A 12,435-nucleotide genomic window follows, 5' to 3' on the forward strand; every position below is an offset into this window, starting at 1 on the left:
ATGTTGCTGCTGAGCTGCCTGAGCAGGAGGTTGGGGCTCCTGCTGGTGTTGCTCTTGAGCTGCCTAGTTCTGCTGCTGCCCTGGATGGTCCTCATCCTCATCTGAGGTCCATGCAGAAAGAAAACAAATGGTTCCCATGCTGCTTGCAGATGCCTCCTATGGGGCGCTCATTGCAAGCGGGGAGAGGGTCTTCCAAGAAGGTCCCACAGTTGATTAATTCAAGCTGCAGGTTGACTCTACCTAACGACTTCGGAAGGCCTTCTAAAAGTGCTCAGAGACCTTTTAAAGCCAAGGTCTGACACCTGCAAGTAATCCTTGATGCAATAAACGATGTCTTGTTGGACCTGCAGCTGTGAGGAGGCCACCCATGAGGCAACTCACCAGGTTTACCTGGCGTGGTTTAGGAGGTGCGTGGAACACGCCGAAATGCTTGAAAAATCACGAGGGCCTCTCAAAATAGGCTTAGAGAGGCCCTTATATGAACATTTAATGATCACAAGTATCGCTATGGCCAGCTGGAGGCGGGACCGTTTCCCGACCTCCAAAACCGGCACCGGCAAAACCCTGCGGAGGCGGGTTGGAGGCGGGTTCCGAACCCGACCTTTTTGAATCTGATTTTCCCGCCTTTCGCGCCTCCAAACCCGCCTCCTCTGACGGCAGAAAACCGCCCCCCTTCTGAAAATCCAAATATACTACATCCACTAGATTTGTCAAACATGGTTTCCCTTTCATAAATTCAGGTTGACTCTACCTAATGATATTGATGGGCAATAAATGCTGCCCTTGCCAGCGATGTTAAATAAGACTGAAAAATTGAATGTTAAAATGAAGAAGCTATAAATCAGCTCCTACTGGGACCAATCTGTCGTGTTGCAAAACACAAAACACAAAAAGTAATGGCCCAGAAATTCAGGTCGGGGGCTTCACGCGGGTGCAAGCCTCCGACCTGCACTTACCTAGCGCGCCGGCCTTTGAGCTGTGGGCCCCGTGGGATTCCGATGTTGGGCCTCCTCCAGCTGCCGGCGCGCAGTGCTTGCGTATCCCAGGGACGTAGTTAGTTCGAAGCATCCCCTGGGATCATGTGGGCCATGGAGAGCCAATGGTAGCAGGGAATGCTTCATTCATAAGTTTGACAGGAAGAGCTGTCAAACCTATAAATACTATAAGCCCCAAAACATCACTAAAACTTCAAATAATTTTTTTTTAAACATCACATTTTAAAAATAACTATAATTACATGAAATAACTATTTTAAACAATAATTTAAAATTTTGAAAACGTTAATTACATTTTCTAACGGGGCTAAAAATAAACTTACCCTTCTTTAAAGTATTTATAAATAATAAACCTGCAGAAAAAGTGTTTTAATTTTCATTAATTCACCACTTACCTTGTTAAAAGCAGGCCTTCCCCTGCTTTTTAAAAGTGTAACTGCTGGAGACTTACCCTCCCTGCAAAAAAAACGTAAGTTCGATGCGCACGCGCTGCCTCTCCGGCGCACGCGTTCCACCTGTCAACCCCTTCTTTCAAGGGAACGGAAGTTCCGGTTTCCCGCACATGCGCAGTGCATGCACAAAACCAGCACTTTCATTGGGCCTACTCATGAGTACACAGCGTGTACTCACCCGTGGGGACCCGAATTTCTGGGCCAATGTTTAAGCGTACAGAATGTGCTCAGACTGAAAACATGAAGGGAGACCACTGCACATGCACAAACATTGCAGGGTACGGTCTTAACAAATATTACATAGAATTTCACAGCATAGAAACAGGCCATTCGGCCCAACAGGTCCGTGCCGGTGTTTATGCTCCACACGAGCCTCCTCCCACCCCTTTGCATCTAACCCTATCAGCATATCCTTCTATTCCTTTCTCCCTCATGTACTTATCTAGCTTCCTCTTAAATGCATCTATGCTAATCGCCTCAACTACACCGTGTGGTAGCAAGTTCCACATTCCAACTGGGTAAAGAAGTTAAGCAGTAAAAATTTTATTTAAAACTTTATCTCGCTCCCATAAGCATTAAACTTATGACATGCATGCAGCAGGATTTGGCACACTGTGTGTCGGATTGGTAATTCCTAGACTCTTGTGATAATGACAATTAGATGCAAGCAGGTACTAGATTCTATCATATGGTATCTCAGATCGGGTTGTGCACTTATCTGTAATCATAGTGATTTAATATGCAGAGAGGAGTGTTAATTAGAGCATCAGCATCTCCTTTTTATTAATGTACTTGTTCCATTCATGACAATAAGGAGCATCTAAAATTACTGCTAAAGTGCATATTTGCACGCATTCTTCAGCTCGTCATTAGAGATTTATTTTACTGGCCATGAAGATTATTCTTGGCTGGGTACAATGCTAGACTCCCACCCAGTATTCTTTGGGGCATTAATTGACAACAAGATTAAGATCGTACCCTTTTTTAGTGTACGTTAGCTGTGGGTGAGGGGCCGCCGAGCTGAGCCTTAAGGTAGATGTGGGCCAATCCTCTACTCTGGAACTTAGCTGACAACTTAAATATGGGCTGATGTTAAATGGTACTTGAGAGCGATTATATTTCAAGTAGTGGGGGGCAGTTACCCAGGCCTCAAAGGAAGCCCTGCACTGGAAGTTTATTTGTTGGCTCATAAGTCTAGGAAGAGAGGCAGCCAGACAGATCAGTTTAAGGGCCGGATTAGATCTCTGGCACAAGTATGCCCAGAAAAGACAAATTATCTGGGACAAATTGAAGAAAACTTTTGTTCTAGTGGTCGTTGATAGTGGGCAGGCTGCAGTCTATGGTTGTACTTGCGAAGGCCGTGTCTTTTTTTGAATATGGCAGGGCAGCTTCTGAATACCGAGGAGCCAGTTAAGTTATTCCAGTGTCACAAAGGGGCAATATTACTGGCCCAGCGGGAGGTGGAACGAGAAGATGGGCCGAGTACTTTCGGTATAAAGGCATTTCGCACCATTACCACAATATTAGAAAGAAAACTTTATATAATGTCTTCAGGATGCCCCAAAGTGCTTCACTTTTGAAGTGTAGTCACTGTTGTTATGTAGGCAAACACAGCAGCCAACTGGTGTCCTTGACATATTCTCTTTGTGTCCTGGATATGCTCTCTCTGTGCACTTGACATGCTCTCTCTGTGCACTTGACATGCTCTCTCTGTGCACTTGACATGCTCTCTCTGTGCACTCGACATGCTCTCTGTGCATTTGACATGCTCTCTCTGTGTATTTGACATGCTCTCTCTGTGTATTTGACATGCTCTCTCTGTGTATTTGACATGCTCTCTGTGTATTTGACATGCTCTCTCTGTGCACTTGACATGCTCTCTCTGTGTACTTGACACACTCTCTCTGTGTCCGTGACATGCTCTCTCTGTGTATTTGACATGCTCTCTCTGTGTATTTGACATGCTCTCTCTGTGTATTTGACATGCTCTCTGTGTATTTGACATGCTCTCTCTGTGTACTTGACATGCTCTCTCTGTGTACTTGACATGCTCTCTTTGTGTACTTGACATGCTCTCTTTGTGTACTTGACATGCTCTCTCTGTGTATTTGACATGCTCTCTCTGTGTCCGTGACATGCTCTCTCTGTGTATTTGACATGCTCTCTCTGTGTCCGTGACATGCTCTCTCTGTGTATTTGACATGCTCTCTCTGTGTCCGTGACATGCTCTCTCTGTGTACTTGACATGCTCTCTCTGTGTACTTGACATGCTCTCTCTGTGTACTTGACATGCTCTCTCTGTGTATTTGACATGCTCTCTCTGTGTATTTGACATGCTCTCTCTGTGTATTTGACACGCTCTCTCTGTGTATTTGACATGCTCTCTCTGTGTCCGTGACATGCTCTCTCTGTGTACTTGACATGCTCTCTTTGTGTACTTGACATGCTCTCTCTGTGTACTTTGTTATAAATCTCATCATCATCAAGAAACTACTCATGAAATAACACTGGACGGCCAGCTGGTGGCGCCGTCCAAGGAGTATAAATACTCGGGCGTGGGCCCAGCTTGCCACTGACATTTTGTAAGACAAGGAACTAGTGAAGTACAACTAGACCTCCATGTTCTGAAACACGTTGATTAAAGCCTTGCTTTATGCTCAAACCAAGTGTGTAGTGAGTTTTATTACGTCAATTTAATCAACTTGATATCGACTCCATGCTTTGGGTGATTTCGGGAACAGCCAGCTACGGCTCAAACCATAGAAGGGAACTCAGACAGGTAATTGATCCATCATGGAGAAACTACTCAGACCCGCCCATCTCGACCTAGACCCGAATTCACTTACAGCTGCTAAGGTATGGAAACACTGGTATCGTACTTTCAGCAACTTCCTCAGGGTGTGTGGTGAAAATGTTCCTGATAAATTAGAGATACTTGCTAATTGTGTATCCCCTCATGTGTTTGATTATATCGAAGACTGTGTAGACTATGACGCCGCTATCCAAATACTACAGCAGCTATATGTCAAGTCCCCAAATGAAATTTTTGCTCGGCATCTACTGTCCACAACTCGACAACAACCCAGGGAATCACTTGACGAATTCCTTCAGCAACTTCGCAGGCTCAGCAAGGATTGTAATCTTAAAGCTGTTACAGCTGAGCAGTACCAGGAGGAGTTAATTCATGATTCCTTTATTAATGGGATTGTGTCTCCCTTCATACGTCAGCATCTGTTAGAGAATAAAAGCCTCAAGTTACAGGCTGCCTATGACCAGGCATGTTCTCTGGACTTAGCAAAGAGGAATGCAGATACCTATCTTTCACCACGTGCACGGACTGCTGCTATCACTTTTAGTGACTCCTTCGATAGGCCTCAGGCGGAAGCCCTCACGGATGACGACTCTAACCTGGCTGATGACAACCCTACCATAGAAGCCTACACTGATGATGACCCCGCCCTAGCGGCATCTTGGCAATCTGGAAGGAAGTGTTTCTTCTGTGGAGGTGCGTTCCATTATAGGAAATTTTGTCCTGCTCGTAACGCAACCTGCAATCATTGCAGCAAGAAAGGTCACTTTTCTAAGGTATGCCAGTCAAGAGCCGCTGTTAGTAATAAAGGCCACTTTCCTAAGGTATACCGGTCGAGAGCTCCTGTTAGCTTTGCAGCTACTATCTATAAAACTGCTCCTCCCCCAAGAGCCACTACTAAGGTTACAGCTGCAATCTATAAAACTGCTCCTCTCCCAAGAACCACTACTAAGGTTACAGCTGTCAAGGGTAAAACTGCCCCTCCTCCCATCACAGCTGTTTTTCCCCAAAGTCTGTCCCATGCAGCCATGAAGGTTTCGGTAAATGGACACATTTTGAGTGCACTAATCGACTCATGCAGCTCTGACAGCTTCATTATTGACCGGGCTGTCAGTAAGTTAAAACTGCGTATTTACCCCTCGGACAGGGAAATTGCAATGGCTCTGACGACACTGACCACCAATTCTCCCGGCTTTTGTCTTGTCGACCTTATTCTCAATGGCCGCACTTATTTCTCTACCCGGCTCGGGGTGCTCAAGAACCTATGCAGTGATGTGCTCCTGGGACAGGATTTCCAGTAACAACTCAAAAGACTCACTTTTGAGTTTGGAGGGTCAAAGCCGGAGCTTACTATTTCCAAAGTAACGTTTTGTGCGCTTTCGGCGGCTTTGCTCGACGAGCCCTCCTTCTTTGCCAATCTTTCCCCCCGATGTAAGCCCATAGTCACTAAATCACGACGTTTCAGCCAAGATGATCGATCCTTTATCGAGGCAGGAATCTCTCGCCTTCTAGCTGATGGTATCATTGAGTCATGTCATCTTCCTGGCGGGCTCAAGTCGTCGTTGTCAAAAATCCTCTGAAGCAACACAAGAAACGTCTTTGCATCGATTACTCGCAAACTATTAATCAGTATACTGACCTGGATGCCTACCCACTACCACGCATCGATGACATGGTCAATAACTTTGCTAACTACAAGGTATTTTCAACCTTTGATTTAAAGAGCGCATATCATCAAGTACCGTTAAAGGACTCTGACAAAAAGTATACGGCCTTTGAGGCCAATGGTCGGCTTTACCAGTTTTGTCGCCTTCCATTTGGGGTCACCAATGGGGTGGCCGTCTTTCAACGGGCAATGGACAGCCTAGTCAAACAGGAGAACTTAACGGACACTTTTCCATATCTGGATAATATCACCATTGCTGGTCATGACCAGAAGGAGCATGATGCCAACCTCCAGAAATTTTTTGATGTTCTCCATCGTCGCAACTTAACCTTAAATGAGTCCAAATCTGTGAAATCAGTACCATCAGTCAACATCCTTGGCTACTGGGTGGGCAATGGTGTCATCAAACCAGATCCGGAGCGACTTGGTTCGCTTCAGGAGCTCCCTCCCCCTACGAATCTCGGCTCTGTTCGTCGGGCACGCGGCATGTTCGCCTGTTATGCGAAATGGCTACCCCACTTCTCCAACAAGATCCAGCCCCTGCTTCACGCAAAGTCATTTCCATTGGAGGCAACGGCTATTTCAGCTTTCAACCTCCTCAAGCAACAACTGGAAAAAGCCACGCTTCATTCCATTGATGAAAATCTTCCTTTCGTGGTCGAGTGCGATGCATCGGATGCGGCGATCTCTGCTACCTTGAATCAAGGTGGTCGACCCGTTGCATTTCTGTCCAGAACTTTGCAGGGTAGCAAGCTCCATTATCCTCCTGTCGAGAAGGAGGCTACGGCCATCATCGACGCTGTACGTAAATGGAGTCATTTTCTCGCTCGTCGCCATTTCACACTTATAACCGATCAGCGTTCCGTGGCCTTTATGCTGGATAACCGGAAATGCACTAAGATCAAGAACAACAAGATACAACTCTGGAGGATGGAATTGGCTGCCTTTGGATACACCATACATTATCGACCCGACAAACAGAATGTGGTCCCGGATACCCTCACGCGGGCATTCTGCGCTTCTATTTCAACTTCGACTCTTGCGGACCTTCATACTGACTTATGCCATCCTGGCGTTACCCGTAAATCATGCTTGACTAATCTACTGGAATTTTTTGAGGATGTAACTGGTAACATAGATAAGGGAGAACCAGTGGTTGTGGTGTATTTGGACTTTCAGAAGGCTTTCGATAAGGTCCCACATAAGAGATTAGCGTGCAAAATTAAGGCACATGGGATTGGGGGCAAGGTATTGACTTGGATAGAGAACTGGTTGGCAGACAGAAAGCAAGAGTTGGAATAAACAGGTCGTTTTCCGAGTGGCAGGCAGTGACTAGTGGGGTACCGCAAGGATCGGTCCTAGGACCCCAGCTGTTCACAATATATATTAATGATCTGGCCGAGGGAATTGGATGTAATATCTCCAAATTTGCAGACAACACAAAGCTGGGTGGGAGGGTAAGCTGTGAGGAGGATGTCGTGAAACTCCAGTACGATTTGGACAGATTGGGTGATTGGGCAGAAACATGGCAAATGCATTATAATGTGGATAAATGTGAGGTTATCCACTTTGGTGGCAAAAACAGGAAGGCAGATTATTATTTGAATGGCAATAGATTGGGAAAAGGGGAAGTGCAAAGAGACCTGGGTGTTATTGTGCACCAGTCGCTGAAGGTAAGCATGCAGGTGCAGCAGGCGGTTAAGAAGGCAAATGGTGTGTTGGCCTTCGTAGCAAGAAGGTTCGAGTACAGGAACAAGGATGTCTTGCTACCGTTGTGCAGGGCCTTGGTGAGACCACACCTTGAGTATTGTGTGCAGTTTTGGTCACCTTACCTGAGGAAGGACGTTCTTGCCATGGAGGGAGTGCAGCGAAGATTCACCAGGCTGATACCTGGGATGGCAGGAATGACGTATGAGGAGAGATTGTGTCGATTGGGCTTATACTCACTGGAGTTTAGAAGATTGAGAGGGGATCTCATCGAAACCTATAAAATTCTGTCAGGTCTGGACAGACTAGATGGAGGAAGGATGTTTCGGATGGCCGGGGAGTCCAGAACCAGGGGTCATAGTCTAAGGATAAGGGGTAAGCCATTTAGGACTGAAATGAGGAGGAATTTCTTCACCCAGAGAGTGGTGAACCTGTGGAATTCTCTGCCACAGAGGGTGGTGAAGGCCAGTTCATTAAATATATTCAAGAAAGAGTTGGATATATTTCTTGAGGCTAAAGGGATCAAGGGATATGGGGAGAAAGCAGGGACAGGGTACTGAATTTGGATGATCAGCCATGATCTCATTGAATGGCGGAGCAGGCTCGAGGGGCCGAATGGCCTACTCCTGCTCCTATCTTCTATGTTTCTATGTTGCACTTTGCGTGATCTAAAAAAATCCCATTTTCTACGGAAGATGTGAAAAGAACATGCTCCTCCTGTAGAATTTGTGTGGAATTAAAACCGCAATTCTTCCGTCCATCGGATGGCTCGCTCATACACGCTATGCAGGCTATGCAGCGACTCAGCATTGACTTTAAAGGGCCATTGCCTTCCTCAACACGAAATACCTACTTACTGACTATGGTGGACGAATATTCACGCTTTCCCTTTGCTTTCCGCTGTCCCAATATGCTTACTTCCACAGTGATCAAATGCCTTGATCAAATCTTTTCCCTTTGCGCTACGGTCAATTTCATCCACTCTGATCAGGGTCCCTCCTTCTTGTCAAGCAAACTCAAAAGTTATCTCTCCCAACGGGGAATCGCCACAAGTAAAATGACACCGTACCATCCCATCGGTAACGGACAGGTTGAGAGATACAACGCTATCATTTGGAACACTGTTCGTCTTGCGCTGAGGTCACGCAACCTACCAGACCAGCAGTGGGAAACTATGCTCCCTGACGCGTTGCATTCCATCAGGTCTCTCCTTTCTACGTCTACCAATGTCACACCTCACAAGCGATTCTTCAGCTTCCAGTGTCGCTCCACCCATGGGACGTCTCTACCGTCATGGTTGGCAGCTCCTGGCCCCGTGCTGCTCCGAAGATTCGTCCGATTGTCTAAAAATGATCCTCTTGTCGATGTGGTAGAACTCACAGACATCAACCCCACATACGCACACGTGCGGTACCCTGATGGCCGGGAGTCCACCGTTTCGCTCCAGGACCTGGCTCCCTGTCCGGCCGGTTCCACGGACCAACCGATAGAGGGACCCACGGGGATGATGCCAGCACTCTGCGCTCCCCCGAAGGTGACGCCCTACCTGGGACATCGTGAGATCTGCCAGCTGCCCCACTGGATCCACTCGGGGAGCCGAGCGCTCCCCGTGGGATGGCCACCCGAGGCCAGGACGCCGGTCAATCCCCGGCTATCCAACAGGATGAAGCCAGTTCTGCGCCTGCGGGGACCCACACCCAGAGTCACAAACTCCCCAGCCTCCCTCGGGTCGACCAGAGTAACACGGGCCCTGTCGATCCACCGGTACGGATCAAGCGGCCCAGGGACCAAGACACGGTCCGGGGAGACATGCCTTCTAGCCATAAACAAAAATTTAAAAGACTGCGGCTATTCGTGGCCCGCCTAATCTGTTAAGAGGAAGTCGTCGGACTTCCAAATCTTTTAGGCAGGAAGAATGTTATAAATCTCATCATCATCAAGAAACTACTCATGAAATAACGCTGGACGGCCAGCTGGTGGCGCCGTCCAAGGGGTATAAATACTTGGGCGTCGGCCCCAGCTTTCTAGGGACATTTTGTAAGACAAGGAACTAGTGATGTACAACTAGACCTCCATGTTCTGAAACAAGTTGATTAAAGCCTTGCTTTATGCTCCAACCAAGTGCGTAGTGAGTTTTATTACGTCAGTCTCTCTGTGTACTTGACATGCTCTCTGTGTACTTGACATGTTCTCTCTCTGTACTTGACATGCTCTCTCTGTGTACTTGACCTGTTCTCTCTGTGTACTTGACATGTTCTCTGTGTACTTGACATAGTCTCTCTCTGTACTTGACATGCTCTTTCTGTGTACTTGACATGCTCTCTCTGTGTACTTGACATACTCTCTGTGTACTTGACATGCTCTCTCTGTGTACTTGACATGTTCTCTCTGTGTACTTGACATACTCTCTCTGTGCACTTCACATGCTCTCTCTCTGTCCATGGCATGGTCTCTCTGTGTACTTGACATGCTCTTTCTGTGTACATGACATGTCCTGTCCAATATTTATCCCTCAATCAACAAATTATCTGTTCATTATCACAGTGCTGTTTGTGGGAGCATGCTGCATGAAAATTGGCTGCCATGTTTCCCACATTACAACAGTGACTACACTCCAAAAGTACTTAATTGGCTGTCAAATGCTTTGAGACATCCAGTGGTCGTGAAAGGCGTTGTATAAATGCAAGTCTTTCTTTCTCTTTCTGTGTACATGACATGTTCTTTCTCTGTACTTGACATGCTCCCTCTATGTACATGACATGCTTTCTTCCAATGTGTTGATCCCATCTATTGGGCATCTCATGTAGACCATGAGATTCAAATTGGAACTCCATCCTGGGGAGAAAGTTGGTTAGATGGTCCCTTCTATCACTGCTACAGCATCAACATAGATTTCCATAGTCACTTTTCTCAAAGGGGCAGGTTGGATTTGGGAGCTAACTAAAGTGATGAAACTATTTATATATTAAAATAATATGATGGTTTTTACTGTAATTGTGCAGAAGGACAAGAGATGAGCAGGTTATTCATCACAGAAGTGGAAGTGACACCAAACATTCATAGTGACACATGTTAAGTTAGCAGACAAGATGAAGACCGTGGAAGTCAGTCATGTGGAGGACAACATTTTTAACAATTGTCATCTTGTTGCAAAATTGTAAATGAAACAGAAGCACAGATTACTGAATGACTTAGCATTCTGATGAAAGGTCATCAACCTGAAACGTTGGCCTGGATTTTGCGGGGGTTCAGCGGGCGCGATCAGTGGCGGGGCAGGTGGGAAAGTGTCGGGACCCTGCTGTTAACCCGCCATCACATGCCTTTCCCCGATGTTGGGTCTGTCAGTGCTGAGCAGACCCGAAACGCAGCGGCGGGTTCACAGCGGGGGACCCAATTCCAGTAATTAGTGGCTTGTTTAGAGCCACTTAAGAATGAATTTCAGCTCACCTTCTGCATTTGACAGCTTGCCCACGGGGTCCATGCTGGTCGTGGACCATGTCTCTCAGGCTGAGGCGGGAGGTCAGTGGCCATTGAATCAGCTGATTACCTGACAGTTTCAAATGTACAATAAACGCTCCCACTTTACAGAGATATCATCCCTCAGCCACAAACTCTTCCTCACTGCATTTCCATAACAGAGTCACCATGCTGCAAGTCTTTACACAAGTCTCCATCCAGTCTGACCTCATTACCTCTCTCACCATTGGCAGATCGCTTCTGTCATCTCTAATTCACCTGCCATCTATTCATCAGCATGGGTGCCCTTTATACTCTCTCACCTTGGTCCTCAGAATCCCACCATGATCAGCCCCAACACCAGCAGCACCAGGCACACCAGCAGCACCAACACCACTACCAATCTTCTCCGCAATCACCTGATGCTGCACAGGACAGAGGGCATCATCACCCGACCACATTGCTGCCCAGGAGGCCAGGGATGGCCTCACCATGGCCAGATTTACTTCACTTGACACTGTACACCCTGGCTGCCACATGATGCACCAGGTTGTCACCACCCCACACCAAAACCATAAAGCATCCCTACAATGCCCAAGCCATTCCTTTCACACTCATGAGCATTGCAGTGGGTACTGTTATGGCTCACCATTCACTGCAACTCACTAAGCCACTTCCAAAGGTGCACACAAATCTGTCCAAGAACGCAAAGTGTTGAAAATAAAGGTTTCAATGTTTGACACCACATTAACAGAAACTTTACATGAACATTGCATAAAACAACCAAGTGCCTACCCTTGTGTGTTGTTAGTTGGTATGATTGGACTAGGATGAGGGTGAGTGTGAGGGGTGGCTGGTGAGATAGGGAAGTGATAATGTAGATGGAGAGGGATGGGTGGAGGTGCAAGGTAAGTTGGTGTGAGTAAGGATGTGCAGGAGTAGGGTAGGGAAGGCAGAGTGATAGGGATGTGATGAGAGGCACAGCAGGATGAGGTTGAGTGTGGCTTTGTACTAACGTTTCGTGATCCACTGTGATCATTGAAACATCTGCGGCGCTGCAACCAGGTCCTCCTGACCACATCCCTGCTTGTGCCCTCCTCTGCAATGTGCAACCAGGTTGCATTGATCTCCTGGGGAGGTCTCTTCTGCCCATGGGAAGGTGAGAGGACCTCCCTGCATTCTGTGACTCCCTCCATAAGCATATGGAGAAAGTCATGGGAGAGCCTGGGTGCAGCCGTGCACCCCTGTGCAGTACTTGTCAGTGTTTGCAGCACCTCAATGCTGTAGAACACTGACAGCACAAATGTCAAAACAAAGTTGGCCACGGTCCCTTTAAGGAAACCGGTTGAT

This window comes from Somniosus microcephalus, chromosome 27, assembly GCF_052327205.1.
Source record: "Somniosus microcephalus isolate GS21.2 chromosome 27, FLI_Smic_1.0, whole genome shotgun sequence".
Lineage (NCBI taxonomy): Eukaryota > Metazoa > Chordata > Chondrichthyes > Squaliformes > Somniosidae > Somniosus > Somniosus microcephalus.